The sequence below is a fragment of the Papio anubis genome, chromosome 11 (genome assembly GCF_008728515.1).
Source record: "Papio anubis isolate 15944 chromosome 11, Panubis1.0, whole genome shotgun sequence".
Classification (NCBI taxonomy): Eukaryota; Metazoa; Chordata; class Mammalia; order Primates; family Cercopithecidae; genus Papio; species Papio anubis.
Genome location: NC_044986.1, coordinates 63,954,129 through 63,960,128, shown reverse-complemented (window position 1 = coordinate 63,960,128; position 6,000 = coordinate 63,954,129).

The window sequence follows — 6,000 nt, the reverse complement described above, 5'->3', positions numbered from 1 at the left end:
TATGTATATATATACATATACACATGAGGAGATTTATTATAGGAATTGCTTTATGTGGTTAGGGAGGCTGAGAAGTCTCATGATCTGCCATCTGCAAGCAGAAGAACCAGGAAAACTGGTGATATAGTTCAGTTCAGGTCTGAAAGCTCAAAAACCAAAAATGCTGATGTCTGGGGGCAGAAAAAGATGGATGTCTCAGCTCAGTAAGAGAGAGAAAAAATTTGCCTTTCGTCTGCCTTTTTGTCCTATTTAGGCCCTCAGTGGATTGGATACTGCCTGCCTGCATTGGTGAGGGTGGTCTTCTTTACTCACTCTACTGATGCAGATGTTTATCTCTTCTGGAGATACCTTCACAAACATACCCATAGATAACATTTTAGCAGATATTTGGACATCTGTATTAATCAGGGTTCTCTAGAGGGACAGAACTAATAGGATAGACATGTATATGAAAGGGAGTTTATTAAGGAGAATTGACTCACATGATCAGAAGGTAAAGTCCCACGATAGGCTGTCTGTAGGTTGAGGAGAAAGGAAGCAAGTGGTGGATCACTCTGAGTCCCAAAACCTCAAAAGTAGGGAAGCTGACAGTGCAACAGCCTTCAGTCTGTGACCAAAGGCCCGAGAGCCCCTGGCAAGCCACTGGTGTGAGTCCAAAAGCTGAAGAACTTTGAGTCTGATGTTCGAGGGCAGAAAGCATCCAACACAGGAGAAAGATGAAGGCCGGAACACTCAGCAAGTCTGCTCTTTCCAACTTCTGCCTGCTTTATTCTAGCCGCATTGGCAGCTGATTAGATGGTGCCCACCCAGATTGAGGCTGGGTCTGCCTCTCCCAGTCCACTGACTCAAATGTTTATCTCCTTTGACATCACCCTGACACATACACCCAGGAACAATACTTTGCATCCTTCAATCCAATCAAGTTGACAGTATTAACCATCACAGCATCCATTAGCCCTGTCAAGTTGATAGCTAAAATTAACCATCACATTGACCTTAGAGAGCTCATCTATGCCCATGCCTTTAAATACACAAGAGATATTTGCTAAATATTTATTGTTTGAAGCTGCCATGTTTAGGGATAGTTTGTCATACAGCAATAGATAACTAAGGCATTCAGTTTTTCCTCCTAGAACTAGATACCTTTGCTCCCTTCCATGTTTCTGTCAGATGTTTTCTGTTTACCCAGCAGGCTGGAAGACACTCTTGATTCATTAAAATGCCTAGTACAGTGTTTAATATATAGTAGGTACTCAATATATGATAATTATCTTTTTTTGTTGTGAAAACAATATAATATTAATAAAAAGTTTGAAAACCAGAAAAAAACTCAACCCACCTAAGTCTTTTAAAAACTATTATTTTAGTCTTTTCCCCTATACTTATGTATATTTTTACATAGTTGTAACTGTGTACATGGTAATTTTTCTACTTTTGTTATATTGAGGTAAAATTCACCATTTAAACCATTCAAGTGTATGAATCAGTGGTTTCCATTACATTCATAATACTGTGTTACTGTCAATACTGTATATTCCAGGACATTTTCATCAGCCCAAGAGGAAAACCTGTACTCAGTAAGCAACCACTCTTCACTCCCCACTTTCCTCAGCCCCTGCAATCACTAATCTGCTTTCTGTCTCTATATTCTGTTTGCCTATTACATTTTATGTAAATAGAATCATACAATATGTGGCTTTTTATGTCCATTTTTTTCTCTTAGCATGTTTGCTGGGTTTTTCCATGTTACAGCATGTATTACTACTTCATGTCTTTATTTTTTAGTGTTTTGAAAATATTGTTACTTGCCTTTTAAAAATTAATTTATTTTTATTGATGCATAATGTACATTGTTTTGAGGTACATATGATAATTTAATACATGATTTGTAAATACTAAATCGTTGTAGTTAGGATATCGATCACCTGAAGTATTTGTCTTTTTTATGCTAGAAACATTTGAATTATTCTCTTTTAGCTTTTTTGAAATGTGCAATAGACTGCTGTAGACTATAAACACCCTACTGATCTATCTAAAAACTAGGATTTATTTCTTCTATTAAACTATTGAATAGGTATAAATATGTATCTGGTTAATCAATTTCGTTTCATCTTTCTGTTCCCCCCACCCTACCTGGCATCTTGTAACCACCAGTCTTCTCTCTATTTTCATAAGATCCACTGTTTTACCTCTCACATATGAGTGAGAACATGCAATATTTGTCTTTCTGTGCTTGGCTTATTTCAACTAAGGTAATGAACTTCAGTTCCATACATGTTGCTGCAAGTGACAGGATTTCATTCTTTTTTACGGCTGAATAATATTTATACCACTTTTTCTTTATCCATTCTTCCACTGATGAGCATTTAGATTAATTCCGTATTTTGACTATCATGAATAGTGCTTAAATAAACATGGGAGTTCATGTATCTTTTTGACATACTGATTTCCTTCCTCCCTCCCTCCCTCCCTCCCTCCCTTCCTTTCTTTCTTTTTTTTTTTTTTTTTTGAGACAGAGAGTCTCTCTTGTTGCCCAGGCTGGAGTGCAATGGCGTGATCTTGGCTCACTGCAACCTCTGCCTCCCGGGTTCAAGTGATTCTCCTGACTCAGCCTCATGAGTAACTGGGATCACAGGTGTGTGCCACCATACCTGGCTAATTTTTGTATTTTTAGTAGAGACGGGGTTTCACCATGTTGGCCAGGCTGGTCTCAAACTCCTGACACATCTGCCTCAGCCTCCCAAAGTGCTGGGATTACAGGCATGAGCTGCCATGCCCTGGCAATTTTCTTTCTTTTGGATGTATACCCAGTAGTGGAATTGCTGGATCATATGGTAGTTCTATTTTTAGTCTTTTGAGGAACCTCCATGCTGTTTTCTGTAGTGGCTGTACTAATTTACATTCTTGCCAACTGCGTATAATGGTTTCCCTTTCTTTGCATCGTTGCCAGCATCAGTTATTGCTTGTCTTTTTTATAAGAACCATTTAAACTGGGGTGAGATGTTATCTCATTGTAGTTTTGATGTGCATTTCTCTGATGGTTAGTGACATTGAGCATTTTTTCGTATACTCATTGCTATTTGTATGTTATCATCATCTTTTTTTTTTCTTTTTTCTTTTTTTTTAAAAGATAAGGTCTCACCCTGTCACCCAGGCTGGAGTGCAGTGGAGTGATCACAGGTCACTGCAGCCTTGAACACTTGGGCTCAAGTGATCCTCTTGCCTCAGTCTCCTAAGTAGCTAGGACTACTACAGGCATGGGTAATTTAATTTTTTTTTTTTTAGACATAGAGTCTTGCTGTATTGTCCAGGCTGGTCTCAAATTTCTGTCCTCAGTTGCTCCTCCCACGTCAGCCTCCCTAAGTGCTGAGATTACAGGCTTGAGACACCATGTCCAGCCATGTATGTATTCTTTTGAGAAATGTCTGTTCAGCTCTTTTGCCCACTTTCTGATCAGATTATTATTATTTTCTTCTCCATTGAGTTGTTTGAGCTCCTTATATACTCTGGTTATTAATCCTTTGTCAGATGGGTAGTTTGAGGATCTTTTCCCCCATTCTGTGGGTTGTTTTTGCACTTTGTGGATTGTTTCCTCTGCTATACAGAAGACTTTTATCTTGATAAAATCCAAGTTGTCTATTTTTGCTTTGGTTGCCTGTGCTTTTGAGGTCTTACACAGAAAATCTTGCCCAGACCAATGTCCTGGATCATTTCCCCAATGTTTTCTTCTATTAATACTAGTTTCATAGTTTCAGGTCTTAGACTTAAGTCTTTTATCCATTTTGACTTGATTTTTGTGTATGGTGAGAGATAGGGGTCTAGTATCATTCCTTCTTTTTTAAAATTTTATTTTAAGTTCTGAGATACATTTGCATGATGTGCATATTTGTTACATAGGTAAATATGTGCCATAGTGGTTTGCTGTACCTAACAACCCATCACCTAGGTATTAAGCCCCAAATGCATTAGCTGTTTATCCTGATGCTCTCCCTCCCTACGCCCCCGTAACAGGCTCCAGTGTGTGTTGTTTCCCTCCCTGTGTCCATGTGTTCTCATTATTCAGCTCCCACTTGTAAGTGAGAACATGCGGTGTTTGGTTTTCTGTTCCTGTGTTAGTTTGCTGACAATAATGGCTTCTAGCTCCATCCATGTCCCTGCAAAGGTCATGATCTTGTTCCTTTTTATGGCTGCAGAGCATTCCGTGGTGTATATGTACCACATTTTCTTTATCCAGTCCATCACTGATGGACAGTTGGGTTGATTCCATGTCTTTGCTATTGTGAATAGTGCCGCAATAAACATATGTGTGCATGTATATTTATAATAGAATGATTTATATTCCTTTGGGTATATACCTAGTAATGGGATTGCTGGGTGAAATTGTATTTCTGGTTCTAGATCCCTGAGGAATCGCCACACTGTCTTCTGCAATTGTTGAACTAATTTACATTCTCACCAACAGTGTAAAAGCAGTCCTATTCCTCCACAGCCTTGCCAGCATCTGTTGTTTCTTGACTTTTTAATAATTGCCATTCTGACTCATGAGATGGTATCTCATTGTGGTTTTGATTTGCATTTCTCTAATGATCAGTAATGTTGAGCTTTTTTTCATATGTTTCTTGGCCACATAAATATCTTCTTTTCAGAAATGTCTGTTCATATCTTTTGCCCATTTTTTGATGGAGTTGTTCATTGTTTTCTTGTAAATTTGTTTAAGTTCCTTGTAGATTCTGGATATTAGACCTTTGTCAGAGGGATAGATTGTGAACATTTTCTCCCATTCCATAGGTTGTCTGTTCACTGTGATGATAGTTCCTTTTGCTGTGCAGAAGCTCTTTCGTTTAATTAGGTCCTATTTGTCAAAGTTTGCTTTTGTTGCAGTTGCTTTTGATGTTTTGTCATGAAATCTTTGTTTATGTCCTGAATGGTATTGCCTAGATTTTTTTCTAGAGTTTTTGTAGTTTTTGGGTTTACATTTAAGTCTTTAATCCATCTTTAGTTAATTTTTGTATGAATTGTAAAGAAGGGGTCCAGTTTTAATTTTCTGCATGTGGCTAGCCAGTTTTCCCAGCACCATTTATTAAATAGGGAATCCTTTCCCCATTGCTTGTTTTTATCAGGTTTATTAAATGTCAGATGATTGTAGATGTGTGGCCTTATTTCTGAGATCTCTGTTCTGTTCCATTGGTCTGTGTATCTGTTTTGGTACCAATTCCATGCTGTTTTGGTTACTATTGCCTTGTAGTATAGTTTGAAGTTGGGTAACATGATGCCTCCAGCTTTGTTCTCTTTGCTTAGGATTGTCTTGGCTATAAGGGGTCTTTTTTGGTTCCATAAGAATTTTAAAGTAGTTTTTTCTAATTTTGTGAAAAACGGCAATGGTAGTTTAATGGAAATAGCATTTAATCTATAAATTACTTTGGGCAATATGGCCATTTTCATGATAGTGATTCTCCCTATCCATGACCATGGAATGTTTTTCCATTTGTTTGTGTCCTTATTTCCTTGAGCAGTGGTTTGTAGTTCTCCTTGAAGAGGTCCTTTACATCCCTTTTTATCGGTATTCCTAAATATTTTATTTGTAGCAGTTGTGAAAGGGAGTTCATTCATGATTTGGCTGTCTGTTTGTCTATTGTTGGTGTATAGGAATGCTTGTGATTTTTGCACATTGATTTTGTATCCTGAGAGTTTGCTGAAGTTGCTTATCAGCTTAAGGAGCTTTTGGACTGAGACAATGGGATTTTCTAAATATAGGATCATGTTTTCTGCAGAGACAGTTTGACTTCCTCTCTTCCTATCTGAATACCCTTTATTTCCTTCTCTTGCCTGATTGCCCTGGCCAGAACTTCCATTCTATGTTGAATAGGAGTGGTGAGAAGGAGAGAGGGCTTCCTTGTCTTGTGCCAGATTCCAAGGGGAATGCTTCCAGCTTTTGCCCATTTAGTATGATATTGGCTGTGGGTTGGTCAGAAATGGCTCTTAATATTTTGAGATGTGTTC